General features: G+C 41.2%; 1 protein-coding gene across 5 annotated transcripts in view; it reads left to right on the top strand.

The window, feature by feature from the left end:
- Positions 1–24,943, top strand: part of LOC125448871 (catenin delta-2-like) — a 1,175,930-nt gene that overhangs the window by 135,080 nt on the left and 1,015,907 nt on the right. The window contains exon 1 of one of the 5 annotated variants that reach the window (XM_059652909.1): positions 11,710–11,734. The exons of the other annotated variants lie outside the window; for them this stretch is intronic. The gene's annotated coding sequence lies outside the window, so the exon portion shown is untranslated. Of the gene's footprint in view, positions 1–11,709; positions 11,735–24,943 lie in introns of those variants that run through there. 5 annotated transcript variants of the gene reach the window in all.

Genomic DNA, 24,943 nt, shown 5'->3' with positions numbered 1-24,943 from the left:
AGACTATATCAAAAACAAACAAAACTCTAGTAATTTTTCCAAGGAAGGGATAATTGAAAAATAGGAAGTTGGGTTAAATTTCAATTTAAAATTGATTGGATCATACTGGACTGTTCCAGTTGTCATAATATAAACAGACTTTGCCATACATGTAAAATTTACAGGTATAGTACTAGATTATGCCCATCTGAAAAGCATGAACAAGTGGATTTTTTCCCCAAAACATTTTGCGATAAAGTCTTTCCATTTGTGGGTTTGAGCAACACTGGAGGCATCAATATTATTTATAAACAAACAGGAAATTCAGCAGGAATTCATGAGAAATGTCTTTTACCCAAAAGATATTGAAAATGTGAACTGAATTACATTGCTTCTTGCATAAGTGTGCTGTTTGCTGGTGACTGCGATGTTCACAATATTGACAACTGTTCAAAAGTACTTCTCAAATTGTAGGGAACTTTGGGAAATTCTGAGGTTGTGTAAAGCGTTAGGAATAAAGCAATACTTGTTCATATAAATGGTAACATAGAGCAGTGAAATACCTATAAATGAGACTTAACCCATGCACAAAAGTGTTTCAAGTTATGTTATTTTGATTCGGAGACAACAGATGCTTATCCTTCCAGTGTCACTTCCACACTGTCTTTGACAAAGAATTTGTACTTGTCGGAATCTCCTCCACGAGGGAGTCACAAATGTCATAATCTGGATCCCAGAATAGGCAGTGGTGGCACATATGAGTCTTCCAAAGACAGACAACTGATGGAATTGTATATGTGGTTTGAGCAGTGTTAGCTGTGTCGCAGTGTGTGACAGAATTGAATGATGACTCCCTTTTTGCAGCGGAGAGCGGCGCGAGCCGGGCGGACGTGAGGTCAGGGCAGAGAGGCAATTGGGAAGGTAAGTGAGTGCTATTTAAGTACTTACCTCGAAGCCAGCAGGTCCTTTTTGCAGCGGAGTGCCATTTAAGTAGGTGCGTTCTCAGCCCCAGGTCCTACACGGTAGGGCCTCCCTCCCACCCTCCTCCTCTAACCTAATTAAGAGTCCACAGACTCACAGCAAACAGACAAGGGCTGAGGGAAGTGCTTGGTGAGTAAAGTGCGAGTTTTCGGTGAAGAGGCTCAGTGAGGAGATTACGCCACTGTTGAAGAGGGTGAAGACATGACTGCCAAGCTGATTCAGTGTGCTGCATGCATGATGTGGGAGGTCAGGGACACTGATGATGTTTCTGGCTCCTATAACTGTGGTAAGTGTGTACACATTAAGCTTCTGAAGGATTTTGTTGCAGCGCTGAGGAAAGAACTAGAAGACCTCAGGCTCATCCGAGAGAATGAGAATTTTCTGGACAGGACCTTCAGCAAGGTCACTACACCGAGGATACCTGAAGAGAGAAGGGGGATGTCGATGACAAAGGAAGACATGAATGAAGTACAAGAGACCCCAGGGGAAGCACCTATCGTAAACAGGCTGACTGTCTTGGAAACTGCCGAGACAGACGACACTGCCAGTCCGAGAGGTGGACAGGTCTGCGAGTCAAAAATTGCTGTCGAGGCAGAGCCGAGAAGTCAGACATCATGGAGAGCTGTGGTAATAGGGGACTCCATTGTGAGAGGGACTGACAGGGGTTTCTGCGGCAACAGGTGAGATTTGAGGATGGTCTGTTGCCTTCCTGGTGCCAGGATCCAGGACGTCACTGATAGAGTGCAGAGAATCCTCGAGGATGAAGGTGAAGACTCAGAGGTGGTGATGCACGTCGGCACTAATGACGCCGGGAAGAAAAGGAGGAGCATTCTACAGCGGGACTTCAGAGAACTCGGAAGAAGGCTGAAAAGCAGGACTTCCAGGGTGGTTATCTCTGGTTTGCTTACAGTTCCTCGAGCTGGAGAGGGCAGGAACAGAGAGATAATGGACGTGAACGTGTGGCTGAGGGACTGGTGTCGGAAGCAAGGATTTAAATTCTTGGATCACTGGGGTATGTTTTGGGGCAAGAATAAATTGTACAGGAGGGACGGTTTACATCTCAATAATTGGGGGACCAGCTTTCTGGCAGGCAGGTTTGCCACTGCAACACAGGTGTGTTTAAACTAAGTAATGGGGGTGGGAGGGGCCAAACTGGAAATTTAAGAATGAAGTTAAAGGGAAAGTGAGAATAAGAGAGGTTAAGAAAGACAACAGAATCAACAGAGCAGAAAACTCAAGAAGGGATCGTACAGTATGGCCAAATGAAATAGGGATTGATAGGAAGGGTGAGGGGAGAAACAAATAAAAAATATTGTATATGAATGCACGAAACATAAATAAGGTGGATGAGCTTGAGGCTCAGTTGGAAGTTGGCAAGTATGATGTGGGGATAACTGAGACATGGCTTCAAGTGGACAGGGCCTGGGAAATGAATATTCGAGGCTGTACATGCTATCGAAAGGACAGACTGGTGGGCAGAGTGGGTGGGGTAGCCCTGTTGGTGAGGATTGATATTCGGTCCCTTGCGAGGGGGACATTGAGTCAGGAGATGTAGAGTCAGTATGGATAGAGCTGAGAAATTCTAAGGGTAGAAAGACCCTAATGGGAGTTATCTACAGGCCCCCAAACAGTAGTCAGGAGGTAGGGTGCAGGTTGAATCAAGAGTTGAAATTGGCCTGTCACAAAGGTATCACTACAGTTGTTATGGGAGATTTCAACATGCGGATAGACTGGGAGAATCAGGATGGTACAGGACCCCAAGAAAGGGAGTTTGTAGAGTGCCTCCGAGATGGATTCTTAGAACAGCTTGTACTGGAGCCTAGCAGGGAGGAAGCAGTTCTGGATCTGGTGTTGTGCAATGAACCGGATTTGATCAGGGACCTCAAAGTAAAGGAGCCATTAGGAGGTAGTGACCATAATATGATAAGTTTTAATCTGCAGTTTGAGAGGGAGAAGGGACAATCGGAAGTGTCAGTATTGCAGTTGAATAAAGGGAACTATGGAGCTATGAGGGAGGAGCTGGCCAAAGTTCAGTGGTACAATACCTTAGCAGGGATGGCAGTGGAACAACAATGGCAGGTATTTCTGGATATAATGCAGAAGGTGCAGGATCAGTTCATTCCAAAGAGGAAGAAAGATCTAAGGGGAGGCGGGGGCGGCCGTGGCTGACGAGAGAAGTTAAGGACTGTATAAAAATAAAAGAGAAGTGGTATAACACAGCAAAGATGAGCGGGAAGCCGGAGGACTGGGAAACTTTTAAAGAGCAACAGCGGATAACTAAAAAGGCAATACACAGAGAAAAGATGAGCTATGAAGGAAAACTGGCCAAAAATATAAAGGAGGATAGTAAAAGCTTTTTTAGGTGTGTGAGAAGAAAAAAAATGGTTATGACTAAAATTGGGCCCTTGAAGTCAGAAACAGGTGAATTTATTATGGGGAACAAGGAAATGGCGGATGAGTTGAATAGGTACTTTGGATCTGTCTTTAGTAGGGAAGACACAAGCAATCTCCCAGATGCAGTAGTGGCTGAAGGACCGAGGGTAATGAAGGGTATTGATATTAGGCAGGAAATGGTGTTGGATAGACTGTTAGGTCTGAAGGCTGATAAGTCCCCAGGACCTGATGGTCTGCATCCCAGGGTACTTAAGGAGGTGGCTCTAGAAATTGTGGACGCGTTGGTAATTATTTTCCAAGGTTCTACAGATTCAGGATCAGTTCCTGCGGATTGGAGGGTGGCAAATGTTGTCCCACTTTTCAAGAAAGGAGGGAGAGAGAAAACAGGAAATTACAGACCGGTTAGTCTGACGTCAGTGGTGGGAAAGATGCTGGAGTCAATTATAGAAGATGAAATTACGACTCATTTGGATAGCAGTAACTGAATAGGTCAGAGTCAGCATGGATTTACGAAGGGGAAATCATGCTTGAATAATCTTCTGGAATTTTTTGAGGATGTATCTATGAAGATGGATAAGGGAGAGTCAGTGGATGTAGTGTACCTGGACTTTCAGAAAGCGTTTGATAAAGTCCCACATAGGAGATTGATGAACAAAATTAGGGCACATGGTATTGGGGGCAAAATACTGAGTTGGATTGAAAATTGGCTGGCTGACAGGTAGCAAAGAGTAGTGATAAACGGGTCCCTTTCGGAATGGCAGGCAGTGACCAGTGGGCTACCACAAAGTTTGGTGCTGGGACCGTAGCTGTTTATGATATATATTAATGATATAGACGAAGGCATTAGAAGTAATATTAGCAAATTTGCTGATGACACAAAGTTGGGTGGCAGTGTGAAATGTGAGGAGGATGTTACTAGAATACAGGGTGACTTGGACAGGCTAGGTGAGTGGACGGATACATGGCAGATGCAGTTTAATGTGGATAAATGTGTGGTTATACACTTTGGTGGCAAGAACAGGAAGGCAGATTACTATCTCAATGGAGTCAAGTTAGGTAAAGGGGAAGCACAACGAGATCTAGGTGTTCTTGTACATTAGTCAATGAAAGCAAACATGCAGGTACAGCAGGTAGTGAAGAAAGCTAATAGCATGCTGGCCTTCATCACAAGAGAAATTGCGTATAGGAGCAAAGAGGTCCTTCTGCAGCTGTGCAGGGCCCTGGTGAGACCACACCTGGAGTATTGTATGAAGTTTTGGTCTCCCAATTTGAGGAAGGACATTCTTGCTATTCAGGGAGTGCAGCGTAGGTTCACGAGATCAATTCCCGGAATGGCAGGACTATCATATATTGAAAGATTGGAGCGACTGGTCTTGTATACTCTTGCGTTTAGAAGGATGAGAGGGGATCTGATTGAGACGTATAAGATTATTAAGGGATTGGACACTGTGGAGGCAGGAAGCATGTTTCCGCTGATGGGTGAGTCCAGGACCAGAGGACACGGTTTAAAAATAAGGGGTAGGCCATTTAGAACACAGTTGAGGAAAAACCTCTTCACCCAGAGAATGGTGGATATATGGAATGGTCTGCCCCAGAAGGCAGTGGAGGCCAACTCTCTGGATGCTTTCAAGAAAGAGATATACAGAGGTCTTAAAGATAGTGGAATCAAAGGTTATGGGGATAAGGCAGGAACAGGATACTGATTGTGGATGATCAGCCATGATCATAATGAATGGTGGTGCTGGCTTGAAGGGCCGAATGGCCTACTCCAGCGCCTATTGTCTATTGTCTGTTGTCTATTGAAGTGAATAACAAGTTCAAGATCATCATGCTCCATCCTGTTACCCTTTCCACAAAGTGGTATGGTGAGATTTTCAAAGGGCAACAGCGGGTTGCCAATTGATGTCAACTAAAGCTTGTCAAGCTCCTGGGGCCGACTCATTTTAACAAACTACCTTATGCAAATACTAAAATTTCCATCCTGGGCCAGCTAGTGTTCCAATGAATTTCAATGTGAGTTGGAGGAGCAACACTTCATTTTCCACTGAGACGCCTTACAGATTCTTGGACTCAACACAGAAACTGACCTGGATCAGAGCAAGTTACCACTAAAAAGACTGCAAATGCATTGTAGACTCAGTAGTAAGTACTCACACCTCACAGGGCACAATATCTGGTCCTTTATTGTTTAGGGGATCTTGTGCACAAAATTGATGCTCATTTCCTGCTTTTACAGCAGTGATCATACTCCAAAAGTATTTCAAGATCAAATTATAACGGTTGCTGGAAACCTGAAAAAAATCCAGAAGATACTTGGAAATATTCAGGGATTGTGGCAACATCTGTAAGGAGAGAAGCTGAGTTATTGATGTAGACCTGCTGAGCATTTACAACATTTTCAAATTTTGTTTCAGAAGTGCCTTACTAATTATCGAGAACCTTTTGTAATATCATGCAGTTCACCATATATAGGTGACTTCATTTGTATTTTCCTCTTAGTCTATGTAGCTAGTCTTTGTCACAGGAAGTGAGCTGGCTGAAAAGTCGACTGATCAGCCAAGAGAAACTTCAAGATGATAATGGTCTTTTTCTCCATTCCAAGTTAAATTTTGAAAAAGGTGTATTAAAATATTGAGTTCACTGCACTGTTCATAGAGATTCAAGAACAATTTTAAATTATGTGTCTACTTAAAACACAAACCACCTCATTCCACCTTGTCACGTGGTATTGTAGCTTCTTGCATTATTATGAGATCAAGTGTAGGACAAGTTGTGGCCAATTAAAATACAGACATTGTTGAGACAAGATGAGGATATATAGCTCCTGTCTTTGCAACGTCCATGATTGGCTGCAATAAAGATTTACGGTTCTTTCCAGCACAAGACTGTACCTGCCTGGAGCAATAAGGTCCCCCATGTCTGTTGTATCACTAATTAGCCAATTACAAGGTTTTCTTGCATGGAAGAAAGTGCAATTTTGCTATCTGCTGACCTTGAGAGAGAAAACAAAGATGTGACGTCAAGAGTACATACAGATGCAAAGGGTTTTTGAAAGAGAATCGTGTCCAGTACAAAAAGATAACAAAAGAATATAAGATTTCATGTCCTTAAGCTGTAATGTTTGGCCTGAGACAACTGTTGTTTAATTGATGCTTTGTATCCTTTGTAGTTTCAGTTCTCCTTTAAATTCTCAGTGTTTTGAAGCATCATTTTAACCAGCTGTGACACTGGGTGCTCTTCATTTTTGTAAAATTGAGAGTCAGCACTTTATCCATATGGCTACAGTATCAATCCATCTCTTGTACTCTGCTAAAAGCAGCCACTTGAAATAGAACTGGTTTGTGTATTCCAGTGCGTGAATCCTTGCTTCCAATAAATAATTGTGGCCAATGTCTCTTGTCTCTAATGCGTGAAATTTATACAGATCAGGAGATGGGCGATTCTTCACACCCAAATTGTTGGACTAATATCAGTTTCTGTTGATTAAAAAATGTTCATTTCGGCTCGTCCAATTTTGTTTGAGTTTCGTAAAGCTTGGCTCCCTTGGACTGCTGCAATCTGTGTGGTATAGGGAACCTACAATAGGTTATGAAAGGGAATTATTGAATGATTACACTTTAAAATGGAACATTGTGTTGATGCCAACTCATTGGGAGACCAACTCACAATTCCCATTCCCTTAACATTCACTGTGGACTGGGAGTTTCCTCCATCATGCTGTCAGGCAGGATATTCCAAATCCTAACAACATAAGGAGGTGGTCACGGTTAGACGTTTCGGGCCTAGACCCTTCATCAGAGAGGGGGTTGGGGAGAGGGTTCTGGAATAAATAGGGAGAGAGGGGGAGACGGACCGAAGATGGAGAGAAAAGAAGATAGGTGGAGAGGAGAGTATAGGTGGGGAGGTAGGGAAGGGATAGGTCAGTCCAGGGAAGACGGACAGGTCAAGGAGGCGGGATGAGGTATTAGGTAGGAAATGGAGGTGCGGCTTGAGGTGGGAGGAAGGGTTGGATGAGAGGAAGAACAGATTAGGGAAGCGGAGACAGCCTGGGCTGGTTTTGGGATGCTTTTGTGCCCCTGAGATGCTGGTTGGCCTGCTGTGTTCATCCAGGTTCACACTTTGTTAACATGAGGAGGTGTTTATTTCTGTTCCTGCTGTGCTTCCCAGCCTCCTTAAATCAGTATCCTCTGGTTCTTTATCCTTGTATTATTTACTCATGGGAAGCAGGCATTGCTGTCAACAGCAACATTTGTTGCCATTACCTAAACACCCTTGAACTGAGGGACCTACTGGGCCATTTATGTGCATTCCACATTATTATATAAATGGAATTATATGTAGACCAGAAGAGATAAGGATGGCAGATTTTTTTTTCAAGGCAATTGATGCAAGTTTCATGGGCACCATTACTGAGTTTTATGCTGAGACCATAATGCCCACTCTGTCCAGACTGTGCATGATTTTGAAAATCTTTCTCAAGTTATTATGGAACTACATCCATGAAGAACAGCTGCAGCTTCTCCAACCTATGCATAGCTGAAGTTCCTTGCCTCTGGAACAATACTCATGAATATTTTTCATGTCCCTCACTAACGCATCTACATTCATCCTAGTGTCTCGTCAGATGTGGACATAATACTACAGTTGATGGCAAACTAGGGTTTTTCTTTGTTGAGAGCTTTGGCGGGTTGCTCTTGTACTCTATGCCACTATCCGCATGCTTTATTAGGCACTGTTTTAAGCTGCTCTGTCTTCAATGATTTGGGCACATATATCGATTATGTCTTTGCTGCTATGTCCCCATAAAACAATGCTGTTCATTTTATATAGGGTCTTCCCATTCTTCCTATCTGAAGAAATCCCTTCCCATTTCTCTGCATCTGTCACTTGTTCACTTTAAATCCTCTTGAAGTTTACTCACTCCTCATAGTTTGCACCACTTGCACTCTCAGTGTCATCTACAAATTTTGAAATTGGCTGCTATACGTTCAAATCTATGTCTCTTTCTCTCTTGTAGACACACACTCTCTCTCTCTCTTACTCTCTCTCTCACACACACACACACACACACACACACACACACACACACACACATCATTTGTAAAAATAAATACATGAGAATATAGGAGACATGGTTAGTAAGTTTGCAAATGACACAAAGATTGGTGTTTTAGTAGACAATGAAGAAGGTTATCAAAGGTTACAAGGAGATCTTGATCAATTGAGTCAATGAGCTGAAGAGTGGTAGATGATGTTTAATTTGGATAAATGTGAGGTATTGCATTTTGGTAAAACAAACAAAGTCAGGGCTTATACAATTAAATATAGGGCTTTGTACAGTGTTGTACAACAGAGAGACCTTGAGGTTTATGTACATGATTCTTTGAAGTTTGCACCACATATAGATAGGTTGGTTAAAAAGGTGTTTAGCATGCTTGCCGTCATTGCTCAGATCTTTGAGTTTTGGAGTTTGGATGTTATGTTGAAGTTGTACAAGACATTGGTGAAGCCTCTTCTGGAATACTGTGTCCAATTCTGGATGCCCTGTTACAGAAATGATATTAATAAGCTGGAGAGGGTTCATAATAGATTTACCAGGATGTTGCCAGGAATGGAGGGTTTGAGTTATGGGGAGAGGCTGGGACCTTTTTCACTGGAGCTTAGGAGGTTGAGGGGTGGCCTTACAGAAGTTTATAAAATCATGAGTGGTATAGAAAAGATGATTGACAGGTTCGTTTTCCCTAGGGTGGGGAATTTCAAAACTAGTGGGCATATTCTTAAGGTGACATGAGAAAGATTTTAAAAAAGACAAAAAGGGCAATTTTGCTTAGAGAGTGGCTTGTGTGTGGAATGAACTTCCATAGGATGTGGTGATTATGGGTACAGTTACAACATATAAAAGACATTTGGATAAATACTTGAATAAGAAATGTTTGGTGGGATATGGGCCAAGTGCAGGCAGGTAGGACTAGTTCAGTTTGGGATTATGGTTGGCATGGACTGGTTGGACCGAAGGGTCTGTTTCCGTGCTGTATTACTCTATATGCAGATAAAATATGTATTATAAATACTATTATATGTATTGTTTATAAATATTGTGTAATCTCATGATTATTTATTACTCCTATACTCAAATTGTCTTGCACATATAGCCATCCAAGAAACTGGAGCACTTGGCAGTAACTCACCCAAACATGGGGAGAATTGCAAACTGCACACAGACTGGAATTGAAATTCAAGCCTTGGACTGAACAGAGGTCCCGGGGATCTATTCCTCACTTTCCTTTGTTTATCACATTGAACAACAGATTAAGCTAGAACCCCCTGGAATACCCATCAACATACAACATCAGGTCAGAAACTAGGTGTGCTACAATGAGTAACTAATCTCCCTCCTTTCCAAAGCCTTTCTATTATCTCAGAAATAAATAGTCAAGAATGTAATGGAATAGTCTTTAGATGTCCGAGAAAGGTAGAGCTTCTACAATATAGTATCTGGATGTGAGTTTGCTCGCTGAGCTGGAAGGTTAGTTTTCAGACGTTTCGTCACCATTCTAGGTAACATCATCAGTGAGCCTCCGACGAAGCGCTGGTGTTATGTCCCACTTTCTATTTATCTGTTTAGGCTTCCTTGGTTTGGTGATGTCATTTCTTGCATTGAAATGACATCACCAACCCAAGGAAACCTAAACAGATAAATAGAAAGCGGGACATAACACCAGCGCTTCGTCGGAGGCTCACTGATGATGTTACCTAGAATGGTGATGAAACGTCTGAAAACTAACCTTCCAGCTCAGCGAGCAAACTCACATCCAGAACCTCAACCTGAGCTACAAATCTTCTCAAAACTCGCTAACAATACAGTATCTCTGTAATAGTAGAAAAGACTGGCAATCAATATTTGAGACTATTTGCAAGTAGTTTATCTCAGTTGCCAATGGTAGCCTTCCTGTGCATTATTATCACTGGTTGCTGTCTGGTAGGCTATTATTATCTGCAGGAACTGGTCATATTGATTGCTACAGTGGGACGGTGCTCACATTGAGCATAAGAGGATGGTAAACAGTAATTGACACAGAATTCTAAAGCCGTTAGGATTCTTTAATTTAATTGTTTCCCCAGTGTGACTTTATGATGAATACTGGTAATATCAATATATGAAATGGGAAGTAAATCACATGTGCCCTGAATGAATTATACCTGCGTGCACATCATGTACAATTGTGAAAAATTTGAAAGAATTCAGGATGACACTCATGAAAGAAAAACGTTAACGAGGGCAAAGCAAAATGAACACATGAATAAATATCAAAAAATGTTATTGCACCACTTAAGTGATACATGACTGCACATGTAAATCATATAAATAAACAATTCCTTTGTAAATTTACAAACAGTTCGTCTCCAGGAAAAATTGCTTTTTCTTGAGATTGCATTAATATTTGAGACACGAGTTTTTCTTCACATGTTTTGCTACATTCTCTGCATTTAAACCCTATGTATGGAGTTTGAGACATGCTCGTGTAGTGATAAGGCAATTCCTATTTTTCTCGTTTGAAACTGAGAGTTGAAGTTGAAAATTTGACTTTGAACTTTAAGCAGCAGCTTGATTTTAAGAAAAAGCAAAGAGAACAAATTCAGATGTTTGCTCTTGGAAACTGACATGGAAGAATAATATGGTTTAATTACTGCTGTGAAGACACTATAGACATATTTGCACTGAAATGTTGCTATGATCAGGGATTGGCAGTTGGTTGGATGTTAAATTGCTCAATCAAAGGAGGAACAATGTGGGAAAGAAAGAGAAATACAAAGAGTGATCTGGTGCTGTTTGTACTTGAGGGAGAAGGTAATTTTATTTTGAAGGCTTCCAGACTGGCACTTATTTTTTGCACTCCCTAGCTATTCTCCAGTTTAATGACGTGTTGGAAGTTCTGACAAAATATCCACAATCCATTTGAAATGAGTAAAAATCTTCAGAAGTTCTGCACAAGTTATTTGTATTGACCAGTGACTTCAGAATTCATGTAAGATATACAGTCCTACGTGCTGTAACGTAACATTTCATCCAAGGTTTCATGAAGGTCTGAAGTTCATCATTTAAATGTTTATTGAACTGGCAAATTGAATTTTTTTGTTCTTTTCTAATTTATCCCTTAACTGTGCCTGCCTGTCTGTCAGTTTGAGAGTGGGGATTTGTAATCGAAGAAGACTGGGCTTAGCTCGTAGATATTAATTAGATTGCTTGTAGTTTATTTATGTGCTGCTGAAGTTACATTCTTAATAAGTTGTAAATTTTTGTTTGTGATATAGATATATTTAATCAATCTGTTCAGACAGTTTATGACAGAACTCTGGAACAGTTGGGACCTGAACACAGGTAAGGACACTCACTACCACTGTGCTACAAGAGCCCTCTTGTTTCCATTATAAACTTGGTCTATTATCTGAAAAGTCTGGGAACTGTTGAGCAATTTTGAGGGTCCTTGTTTCTCACTTCACTGTGTTGCAAATCCAGTGTTAGTGAGTCGGATTCAGTTTGGCTTTCTATCGCTGTGTTTTAACAGTAGAGGGAAGAAAATAATTAAGCAAGGTTCCACCAAATTCATTTAGAAAACTGTTTGCATTACCCTCACTCTATTTCTGAAAAAAATTCTTCAAAGAAAATAGCATAAAAAGGAACATTTTTTTCTTGATGCCCAGTGATCATTTCTGCAGAACTATTCTCATTGTGGACTGAAGTATCTCCCTCTCCTTCTCGACCCAGCATCCATACTGCAAGTTCTTCACTCTGTATTTCGCCACAAAGTTCTGCAAAGAATTCACCCAAAAATAGAAATAAGCATATGTCCAGAGATTTACCTCCAGATCTTGATCATAGGCTGAAATTTCACGCTGTCCTTCTATTTTTATCTCCAGCATGTGGTTGGTTTCTTACAGGCTTCAATTCAAACCTACTGCCCCTACTCAGTGCAGTTCACACCCACCTGTATCAGCTGGGCTTCAGTGAGTGCAGGCCAGTCAACACATAGCGAGAGCAATGGGTGGGGCAGGGCCTCTGAATTCAAGCTGCATACAAGGAAAGAGAGGAATAAATCCCCGGGACCTTTGCCCAGTCCCAGGCTTGAATTTCAATTCCAGTCTGTATGGAGTTTTCAGTTCTCCCCATGTTTGGGTGGGTTACTGCCAAGTGCTCCAGTTTCCTGGATGGCTATATGTGCAAGACAATTTGAGTATAGGAGTAATAAAGTCTTGCTTCAATTGTATAAGAGCTTGGTTAGACCACACCTGGTATACTGTTTATAGTTTTGCTCTCCTTATCTCAGGAAATATATTATTGCCAGACAGGAAGTGCAACAAAGGTTCACCAGAATTATTCCCATGATGCCAGGGCTATCCTTTGAAGAGAGGTTGGGCAAACTGGGAACATATTCTTTACAGTTTTAACGAATGAGAGGTGAGCTCATTGAAACCTAAAATACTTCAAGGGTTAGATAGGGAAGGTGCAGGTGAGATTTCTACTGGTCGGGGAATCTAAAACCAGAGGGAGCCATTTAAAAATAAGGGGAATACTGCTGAGAAGAGGAGAAATTATTTTATTCAAAGCGTTGTGAACCTTTGGAATAATGTCATGGAAAGCTGTGGAAACTCATCCGCTGAATATACTTAAGGTAGAGTTTGGTAGATTTCTGAATAGCAGTGGTGCACAGGGTTGTGGGGATGGGCTTAGGTAAAAGGCATTGAAGTGGTCAATCAGTCATGATCATATTGAATGGCCTCCACCAGTTCGTATGAGTGAATTCAAGAGGGTTAATGACTGGCACAGTGAGGATGAGCCATTGGTCAGTTCACAGGTTACTTGGTAAATCATAATTGGTCACAGCTGTGATCTGCTAATATATTTAGGTACAAAATTAATTCTGGTTAGATGTACCAGTGTTTCTGTTTGCATTCAGAGCATACCAGTTACTCCAATTGAAGAGAAGGCAAACAGAAACTGGTGGAAAATTCCTTGGGGGATATAATAGTTAAGTCAGGAGCGTCTAGGTTGCGAAAACATGCTTATCGTGAATACTTGCAGCAGATACTCGGAGATGGTTCGTTACATTGATGTCAGTTGGAAACCTTTCTTCAGTCCTATTTTCACAAAGTAATTAACATGATGAGTCATGCAGACATTAATATATCAGATTTAGGAATATCATGTAAATGTATCGAGTTTGCACTGTCAACAACAGATTATAAATTAATATTCATATGCTTCTCATGGACTCAGCATCACAACTTGCAGTATAAATCACCTTGACAGAAGAAAATACAGTTTACATTTAGCTGGACAGATACATGAGTGGATCCAGTCCAGTAATATGTTTCAACCATGCCTGATATGTCAAATTTGCACACACAGCTTGTTTAATAATGAAGACCATCAATAGCATCTAAATCTCTCATATCTTGATTAGATGTTGTATCAAGTAAAATGCTGATGCACAGCTTGTCTCAATAAAGCTCCTGAATTTATAATAAATATTAATAGGTTTAGAGGAGTTTTTGCTGCCTGTTCTGAGACATTAATTTGTGCCATTTTATGGAAATGCTGAAGGGAAAGGCCAGGCCAATGATTTGGCCACTTCAAAGTAACACTGATTTTACTTTTTACAAAAATATTTAAAATTCTGAGAATTCTGCTCAGAACGGTCTTGAAGAAAATGTTTGCTAAATAATGACCTTTTATTTTGTGAATGCTTTGGGCATCAGCATCTCCAAGCCAGCCAATTTTGTTGCTCATCTGTAGCGTAAGGTTCCAGAATTCAAGTGTGGGAAGGCTGCATTCTTTAAAACAAATACATCTAATCTTGGAGAGTAAAAGACCATACCAGAAATAAAAGCACAGCTTTCTTTATTGAGTGCATTGTCAACTGTACAAATGGCACACTCCACATAAACTTTCTCAGCATATCTTAATCTCACTATTCATGGTATCTTCTCTTATGGTCTTGATTTACCTACAAGATCATTTCAAGATCATGTGCACTGAACGTGGGCCATCCAGCCAGATCAAAGCCAGTCCATAGACTAAGGAGACCTTCTGAATCTCCTGTTTATTATCTGTCAGCCACTGCTCCCTGATTGGACCAGGTTAACAACCCAATCAAGGGCCTCATAGTCAGTGAGATCCACGTGGCCAAGGTTCTAATCACTACATGCACCATCCTTCACAAAGGGACATGAAGTGTCCTCTATCGAGTTGGAGGCTATAAGGTATGCTTGAAAAACAACATTGCCGTTCTTGTACTGATGAACAGTAAATTAAAGTTATCACAAGTGTTGAGTAAAGCAAAAAATAACCCAGGATGCAATATTAATTCAAAATGGAGAGGTATTTCTACTACTTCATAAATCATTGGTGTGACCATTGTGTGGCTGTGATATCTTCTCTTTAAACTAACATTACAGGACAACATGCAGAAATATTATGGTGGTGGAACGATTTAGAGACAAGATATTCCAAATTGGCCAGGTCCAAACTGGAAAAGAGAAAGTAGAGAGCTTATGTGATTACAGTATTTTAGGATTGTAAATGGCATAGACAATAAGTTTCTAAAAATTTCCATTCCCTTACTGTGTAAGTTTAAGACGAAATTCAGAAATTATTAAGAAGAGTACCAAAATGAACCCATAACCAATAACATGAACTGAGCTTGTACTTAGATTCTCTGTTTAAGCAGGATAACCAGATTTTGTTCAAATGCAGGCATGATTTGAAACCAATATTTCATATTTAATTAATCAGTCCAGTTCTGTCAGCAAAACTTAAAAACAGTTCAATATACTTCTCCTACATTGAAACAGGTTTGAATTCCTAAATCTCCATTGGCAATATTTCAGCATGTGCTACAGTCAGTTTGCAAATTCTGTGGCCCTGCAAATACTCTTTGCATATATTAATGGACAATCTCTTTAAATGTCAGAGGAAAATCCATTTTTTTTCCATTCTCCACACAGCTGCAATTCAAAAGTAAGATGGTCAGTGCTTGGAAATGTTTCTAAGATACAAGGAAAATCATTTATAAAACGAACTTGCAATTCTCCCATATGTTTACAATGGGTTGGTATTATGTTCAAATAATGGTCAAAATAATTTATTGTGAACAGGGTCTAGGCCCAAAACGTTAGCCTTCCTGCTCCTATGATGCTGCTTGGCCCGCTGAGTTCATCCAGCTCTACATCTTGTTATCTCGGATTCTCCAGCATCTGTAGTTCCTATCATCTCTATTGTGAACATGAGGAGTTTTCAGTCTAATGTTTGCTGAGTGCAATTTCCAAACATTTCAGGAACTTTGATTGCCGTGTTCAAAGAGATACTGATACTGGATATTATAGATCAGCATTGTGGTTTGCGAGGAGGAGGATGTTCAATTTTTCTATGACTAGGATTTTGGAAAAATGACGCCCTGGTTTGGTTAACAGAAACTTATGGTAGCAATGATTTCAGCATCAAATTTTGGGCCCCACACCTCAGGAAGGACATACTAGCCCTGGAGCGTGTCCAGCAGAGATTCACACGGATGATCCCTGGAATGGTAGGTTTAACATATGATGAATGGCTAAGGATCCTGGTATTGTACTCATTAGAGTTTAGAAGGTTGAGGGGAGAACTAATAGAAACTTGGTTTAGAAGGGGTGGACGCTAGGAAGTTGTTTCCGTTGGGTGGGGAGACTAGGACCCGTGGGCACAGCCTTAAAATTAGAGGAGGTAAATTTAAAACTGAAATGAGACGACATTTCTTCAGCCAGAGAGTGGTGGGCTTGTGGAATTCATTGCCATAGAGTGCAGTGGAGGCCGGGACGTTGGATGCCTTCAAGGCAGAGATCGACAAATTCTTGATCTCAAAAGGAATCAAGGGCTATGGGGGGAGTGCAGGGAAGTGGTGTTGAAATGGCCATTAGCCATGATTTAAATAGCAGAGTGGACTTGATGGGCCGAATGGCCTTACTTCCACCCCTATGTCTTATGGCCTTATGGTCTTATCAACATTTATGGTTGCTAGCTGCCTTAGCTTAAGATGCTCTCTCTTACAAAGTTGAAGTGCTAAGACATACAGCTGATTAAGCAAGCCTAAACATTAAGTACAGTGGCTGAACTTCTACATTAATTCATTTATCACACCTTCTATGGAGTCGGTTAGCCCACTTGACCAGACAGCTCGGTTTGCGTACAAAGTGACATCAATAATGTGGGTTCAGTTCCTTCACTGGCTGAGGCCAACATGAAGTACTAAACTGGGAGAAGGCTGACTATACCAAGATTCGGCAGGATCTGAGGAATGTAGATTGGGAGAAACTGTTTGAAGGTAAATCTACATTTGATATGTGGGAGGCTTTTAAGGAGAGGTTGATTATTGTGCAGGAGAGACGTTCCTGCGAAAATGAGGAATAGAAAAGGCAAGGTTAGGGAGCCATGGATGACAGGTGAAATTGTGAGACTAGCCAAGAGAAAAAGGAAGCATACATGAGGGCTAGGCGACTGAAGACAGACGAAGTATTGCAAGAATATTGGGAATGTAGAGCGAATCTGAAACGAGGGATTAAGAGGGTGAAGAGAGGACATGAGATATTGCTGGCAAACATGGTTAAGGAAAATCCCAAAGCCTTTTTTCATATATAAAGAGCAAGAGGGTAACTAGAGAAAGGATTGGCCCACTTAAGGACAAAGAAGGAAAGTTATGCGCTGATTCAGAGAAAATGGGTGACATTCTTAACGAGTACTTTGCATCGGTAATCACCAAGGAGAGGGACATGACAGATGTTAAGGTTAGGGATAGATGTTTGCTTAGTCTATGTCATGTTGACATAAGGAAGGAGTAAGTGTTAGGTATCCTAAAAGACATTAAGGTGGACAAGTCCCCAGGTCCGGATGGGATCTATCCCAGGTTTTGAGGGAAGCGAGAGAGGAACTAGCCGGGGCCCTAACAGATATCTTTGCAGCGTCCTTAGACACGGGTGAGGTCCCAGAGGACTGGAGACTTGCTAATGTTGTCCCCTTGTTTAAAAAGGGCAGCAAGAATAATCCAGGTAATTATCGACTGGTGAGCCTGACGTCAGTGGTAGGGAAGCTACTGGAGAAGATACTGAGGGATAGGATCTATTCCCATTTGGAAGAAAATGGGCTTATCAGTGATTGGCAACATGCTTTTGTACAGGGAAGGTCATGTCTTACCAACTTAATAGAATTCTTTGAGGATGTGACAAAGTTGATTGATGAGGGAAAGGCTGTAGATGTAATATACATGGACTTCAGTAAGGCATTTGATAAGGTTCCCCATGGCAGGCTGATGGAGAAAGTGAAGTCACATGGGGTTCAGGGTCTGCTAGCTAGATGGATAAAAAAACTGGCTGGGCAACAGGAGACAGAGGGTAGTAGTAGAAGGGAGTTTCTCAAATTGGAGACCTGTGACCAGTGGTGTTCCACAGGGATCTGTGCTGGGACCACTGTTGTTTGTGATATGTGTAAATGATTTGGAGGAAGGTGTAGGTGGTCTGATCAGCAAGTTTGCTGATGACACTAAGATTGGTGGAGTAGCTGATAGTGATGGGGACTGTCAGAAATTACAGCAGAATATAAATAGATTGGAGAGTTGGGCAGATAAATGGCAGATGGAGTTCAATCTGGGCAAACGCGAGGGGTGCATTTTGGAAGACCAAATTCAAGGGCGAACTATACAGTCAATGGAAAAGTCCTAGGGAAAATTGATGAACAGAGAGATCTGGGTGTTCAGGTCCATTGTTCCCTGAAGGTGACAACGCAGGTCAGTAGGGTGGTCAAGAAGTCATATGGCATGCTTTCCTTCATCGGACGGGGTATTGAGTACAACAGTTTACAGGTCATGTTGCAGTTGTATAGGACTTTGGTTTGGCCACATTTGGAGTACTGTGTACAGTTCTGGTCACCACATTACCAAAAGGATGTGGATGCTTTGGAGAGGGTGCAGAGGAGGTTCACCAGGATGTTGCCTGGTATGGAGGGTGCTAGCTATGAAGAGAGGTTGAATAGATTAGGATTATTTTCATTAGAAAGACGGATATTGAGGGGGGACCTGATTGAGGTCTACAAAATCATGAGGGGTATAGACAGGGTGGATAGCAAAAAGCTTTTTCCCAGAGTGGGGGACTCAATTACTAGGGGTCATGAGTTCAAAGTGAGAGGAGGAAAGTTTAAGGGAGATATGCGTGGAAAGTTCTTTACACAGAGGGTGGTGGGTGCCTGGAACGCATTGCCAGCGGAGGTGGTAGACGCAGACACGTTAGGGTCTTTTAAGATATATTTGGACAGGTACATGGATGGGCAGGGAACAAATGGACACAGACCGTTAGAAAATAGATGACAGGTTAGACAGAGGATCTTGATCGGTGCAGGCTTGGAGGGCCGAAGGGCCTGTTCCTGTGCTGTAGGTTTCTTTGTTTGTTTTCAACCTCACTGTTTCCCTCAGGTATGGTGTCCTTCAGGTTAAACCACCACAAATGAACATGTGGTCCTCTGGGACTAAGGCAACATTACTTTTTAAAAATTTCCTTAATGTTCAAGAACAATTTAATTATAATCTGCATACGCTACAGACAACGCTGACGCAGAATTCTAAAGGTTTGCAACACTCTGTGGAGAAAACAATTTTGTTTCAGTCAGACATGTTCAACCCCATATCTAAAGACCATTATCTCAACTCTGGATTCTCAAACCAGGGAAAAGTTAACTGGTTTGGAGATAAACCTGTCAGCATTTACTCTGTTACACGTACTATATGCATTTTATGGAAAGGGACAGCTCATTGGGAAGGAGGAGGAAGAATCCAAGGCGGAGGGTGACAATGTTGAACAGATGTTTCTGCTGCATAATGAGGTAACTAGCTCCTGCCATTCACCAACAAATGTACCCTGCTACCTCTCTCTCATTCCTTTGATTCTCCTGTGACATCTCATTTCTGTGTGGTATTGTGGACCAAAACTTTGCACAAACCTGAGACTGCCATGGGTGTCAAAATGAGAACAACCCGTCATTCAACCTGCCTGCATTCCCGCTCCTAGTGATTCTAATTGGGTAAGCAACCAATTTCTACATCAATTAGAGATTCACCCCTGCGAAGATCTGAACGTGTCTGTTTCAGAGTGGAGGTGAGTCTCTGAAAAAATGGATCTGGCTGCAATGATGAATCTATATCTTGCACAACCATAGGCATTTCCACCACTTCTTACAGACAAATGGTGCTATGAATAGTTCCAAAGTTCTCTATCTCAGACTCTGAGTCTCTGAAAGAATAGACCTGGCTGCTATAACGAATATACATCTTACACAACGACAAGCACTTGCACAACTCCCTACAGACACAAGGTACTACGTATAGTTCCAAAGTACTCTATCTCAGACTCTGATGTGTAAAATCTCTACCTTTTCCACAAAATCAATAAGACCCTTGATTCATGTTCACGAGCAATCGTATCCACAGAAGTTCCCGGAAATGTCACCATCCAAACGATTTACGTCTGCAGAATGTCACTAGCTAAGTTCATAACAGTCTTGATGATGCAGATTCCCCAGAGATTCCTTTGTATGATTTCGTTATTCGGCCTTGTTAAATGATTTGATCAATATTCTAGCAAAAATGAAGCATAGCAATAGAATTGCCAAATTCATACTCTGTGCTCTAACCCTATCTACACCTTTCTGTCTCTGTTAACTGTATTACACAGTTGCTTGTAGATGTGCCTTCCTTGTTGCCCTCTCTGCTGCAGCTCTCCTTTGTTTGCAGCTCGGCTTTGTAGATATTGCTTCTCGGTCAAGAGTTGCCAGGTCACATGTTTCTGTATTTCTTACTCAGAAAAATTACAATTGACCCCAACTTTTAAAACTTTTTTTTATATGGTCTTAAAGACAATTATAAATTCCTTAGCATTTTAAAGAAATTAGAATTGTTTCCTCTTCTCGGGCAAAGCTCATCACCGTGATTTAAAAGCTATATTCTTCTCTGATGAAAGTCTGTTGACCCAACATACTAATTTTGCATCTCCAAAAATTCTGTCTAACTAGCTAAGCATTTCTCACATCTCCTGACCCTAATATTAACAAGCTGGGTAACCCATCCTATGTCAGGTAAATGAAGAGATAATTAAAAATAAACTCAAGATTTTTGACCTACAAGCATATGGACTGAACATTCAATAGATTTTATTCAACAATTATCTTCTTTTGTATAACAGTTTTAATAAACAATTTTAATATTATAGCAACGCGACATAAATGGATGAATTCACAATAAATAATTATGTTCAATGCTATTTGACGAAAGTTTTTTTTTCACTAGTTTATTTTGCTTTACGCAGAAGGATGCTAGTTTAATTAATTATTTTTATTGAATGATTTCTGTTAATCATTCTCTCTATCCTCAGTGTTACTGTTAAATCCTTCGGTCAAAACCTTCAAGTACATCTATTCCCTCAATTTCTGTTATTACTCTGTATATGTCTTCATTGTGAAAGGTACCATCTATATCTCTGTTAATAAAATGTGAGGCTGGATGAACACAGCAGGCCAAGCAGCATCTCAGGAGCACAAAAGCTGACGTTTCGGGCCTAGACCCTTCATCAGAGAGGGGGATGGGGGGAGGGAACTGGAATAAATCTATATCTCTGTTTTCTGCTTTCCTTGAAGCATTTAATGTTTGAGTACTGCGAAAAAAAAAACATTTTGTTGAAGTTTTTTATCTTCTACTAATCAAGACATTTTGCAAGAATATGAACTGAAGGGAAAACCAACATATACAGTAAGTGAGAGAGGAGTACTGATTGGTTGGCAGGTAGATTGTGTTTGGTTGAGGCATTGCCGTGGAGAATGCACTTATTAAGGTTGATTGGCAGGGAACAGCCAGGTTTTGCTCATATTTTGACCCAGTCAGGCTGATTGGTCAGAGCATTGTCTTGAGAAATGAACTAGGAATTGGCTGTCAGTGATTTTGTTGAGTTGTTATAATTCACGTGCCTGTTCTTTCTCCCTGCAAAGAACCGGGCCCTAGGTATTGATATTGGTAGCTTTGAGTGCACGATGGTGTGTCACACTGATAGTCTGACTGACAGAACTGAAATGGCTGTGAGCATAATTCTTTGCACATTAAGAATTATCCAGCAAATGTAGCCATATTGCAGAATCACAAGTAATGTTTGAAACTTCCGCAGATTTTACAAGTGTCTACTGCTTGGGGTATTGTCAGCATCTTGATTGTTGCAAGCAAACAAAGGGATGAGGTATTTGATATGATCTACCAGTATCTGTGGATGACACAGTTGTTACATTTGAATCCAGAGCTACAAGTAAAAATTTCCATGCATATTTTAGTGGGCTTCATTCTGTGTTCAAACACATTTTAGAAATGCGACAATTAAGCAAGCTCCCTTTTCTTGACATCCTGAGGATTCTCTATTATTGTCTACTTTAAGCTTTACCGTCATTGGTCAGTAAACACTTTGGGCTTTCTACAATTCCACGTGGAATAAGATTGGCCTTATTGGCAACCACATATATATATATATATATATATACAGCCTGAGATATTTGTTCATACTGCAAATTTGATGCTGAAATAGGATGCATCAAATAAATCATATAGGATACTGATTATCTAGAGAAAAGAAAAATTTCTGTTTATATATCATGCAAATTCATGAAATACCCTAACACAGTCATTCTTGGTCCTGAAAAGTACCCTGTCTGCCTCTGATTATCCTGAAAGGGTCATGCATTTCAGAGGTTTTAGCAACAGGTGCAGCTAGCCTTTTCACTCTGCCACTGTCCGTCAGCAACAGAACTGGTGTTCCCCAAGAAAGTGAAGCTGTCACTCGGCCAAAAAGCAGTTCTGCCTACACACAATGAGTAATGTTGTAGATGATACTCAGTGCCCGTGGCAGGTTTGTCGGCTATATATCCCAAAGACTCGTGAATCATATCATGCAGCCTATCTCTTTGATGTTTGGCAACAACGAACATTCCCTCTAATTTTCTAAGCAAGCTTTCAAGGTCCATGCACAGTAGTGACTTCTGGAACCAGACGGCAGTGTTGCAGTCAGTGTGCCAATGCTGAGTGTCATGCATGGAACTTTGGAGTGGCTGTGCATGTGCCCCACTTAGAAACAGCTTTGGTACTGATCATACTCTACCAGCCCACACTTGCAAAACTTGTAATACTGTGTCCAATGTCAGTAGTGATTCTGCAATTAGACAATATTTGTTGGATAGCTTTTAATGTGCAAAGAATTACCAACCATAGGAAGTGCTACACCTGATCTGGTCTGGTGTTGTAACGGTCACTGATAGTCCGGGTGATGGAGGAATATTTGCCGTTGCACCTCATCCAGCAGGACCTCCAGCGCGCTTCCTCTAAAGTGGGGCATTATTTCCCACTGTCTGCCCTGTCCAGGGCAAATATTAGCAACTGTTTGGGAAAGCTCTGAACTGGCAGTGCTTTTCCAGATGCACAAAAGGCTTTCAAATATGTCATGGGTGCAAGGGATGCCGGTGAATTCCATCATATCTTTTAAGTGTTGAGTGATAAGATGGCATAGAAATTGATATGAAAGTCGCCATGGAGTTGGGTTAGGCCACTAATGAGGTGAGTGCTGTAATATACAACGGGAGAACTCACTATGCCTCCAAAACCAACCAAAAATCTTGATGCAATTCAGACTTACCCAAAACAAAGTAGGATTCAGCACATAATCTCTAGACTTTTGACACAAGAATACAACTAACTGATCTATGGCTGACGTTTTGAAACATTCAGGTTACCTAAATGTTGAATTAGAAACTATTCATTTGGCCAGAGGATCGTGGGTAAAGAAGAGACAATATTTTTGAAAATTTCATGACACCAGTTTTGAGATTAAACTCTATCACATTCGGTGTACAAACGTCTGAATCGTAGATTAACGTCGCTCGTGAATTAGTAAACAATCAAGCCACTTACCCAGCATTTGTCTTTGTGTACAAATCCTTACACGTGGAATTTTCAGATAATTCTGTAGAATCTATTGTCTCAAGAATTTCAGAACATTTTAGTAGAGCCATGAAAACTGAATCATAGAATCCCTACAGTGTAGAAGCAGGCCATTTAGCCCATTGAGTCCACACAAACGCTCGAAGATCACCTCATGCAGACCCATCCCCACCTCTGTAACCCTGCATTACCCATGACCAATCCAGCTGTCCTGCTGATCTCTGGACACTATTGGTAATTTAGCATGGCCAGTCCACCTATCTGCACATCTTTGGACTGTGGGAGGAAACTGATGTACCCAAAAGAAACCCACACAGACAGGGGTAGAATGTACAAACTCCATACACACAATCACCCAACAGTGGAGTTGAAACAGCTCCATAACGCTGTGGAACAGCAGTGTTGATTACTATCCACTGTGCTACCCTGTGTTGAATGTTGAACCCAGTCTGAATGGTATTGACTGTCTAATCTGTTGAACATCAACAAGTGTGGGCTTTGCACACATTGAGAAGTAGTCCTTAACTGAGTTTCCTTTGAAATCTATCCCAGGAGAGATGTCAGCATAGCATGTTTTCTTTGCTAGAAAGAGAGAAGCATTTTCAGAGTGACCTTATGCGCATATCGTGAAGCACTTACGTGTCCCTTATATATGCACAGTATGATGCCCATTTTCCTCATGACAAAATACATTTCCATCAAATAGTAAGTTTCCCAGTGGCCTGTTTCATTTTCTTGATGGTCAGATTTTCTTTTATCACTTCACCAGCAGGGTGTGAAATTTCAATTAGTTTGATAGCCACAGGCATACTTCATAATCTGTCAGATACATAACTATAAAATATACCTGTGCGGGGTAGGGGCAATAAATAGCATCTTGATAGAGTAAGAAGGATTGCTATAATTTGCCTGGTAATTTTATGGCAAAACATTGATTGAATTGAAATTAGTATGAGATGGATATTGGTGTCTTGAACTGTATGGGAGACTTTCCCACCTCATTCACAACACGGCACGGTAGCTCAGTGGTTAGCACTACAGCCTCACAGTGCCAGGGATGCAGGTTCAATTACAGCCTCAGGCGACTGTCTGTGTGGTGTTTGCACATTCTCCCCGTGTCAGTGCGGGTTTCCTCCGGGTGCTCTGGTTTCCTCCTACAGCCGAAGGATGTGCAGGCTAGGTGGATTGGCCATGCTAAATTGCCCATAGTGTTCAGGGGTGTGTGGGTTATAGGGGGATGGGTCTGGGTGGGATGCTCCAAGGGGCGGTGTGGACTTGTTGGGCCGAAGGGCCTGTTTCCACACTGTAGGGAACCTAACCTAACAGTTGAATTCTAAGGTAGCAATTCAGCTTGAACAGTCATAATCTCACATCTCATAAACCCAGTAAAAGCCAAGTCATAACAATACTTATTGTTTTGATCGAAAGTCCTTGACCTGAAATGTTAACTTTGTTTCTCTCCACAGTGACCTTACGCGCATATCGTGAAGCACTTACGTGTCCCTTATATTTGCACAGTATCCCTCATGACAAAATACATTTCTTGACTT

Source organism: Stegostoma tigrinum, chromosome 2, assembly GCF_030684315.1.
Source record: "Stegostoma tigrinum isolate sSteTig4 chromosome 2, sSteTig4.hap1, whole genome shotgun sequence".
Classification (NCBI taxonomy): domain Eukaryota; kingdom Metazoa; phylum Chordata; class Chondrichthyes; order Orectolobiformes; family Stegostomatidae; genus Stegostoma; species Stegostoma tigrinum.
The sequence above is the reverse complement of the archived record's forward strand: the minus strand, read 5'-3'. Positions and strand labels throughout refer to the sequence as shown.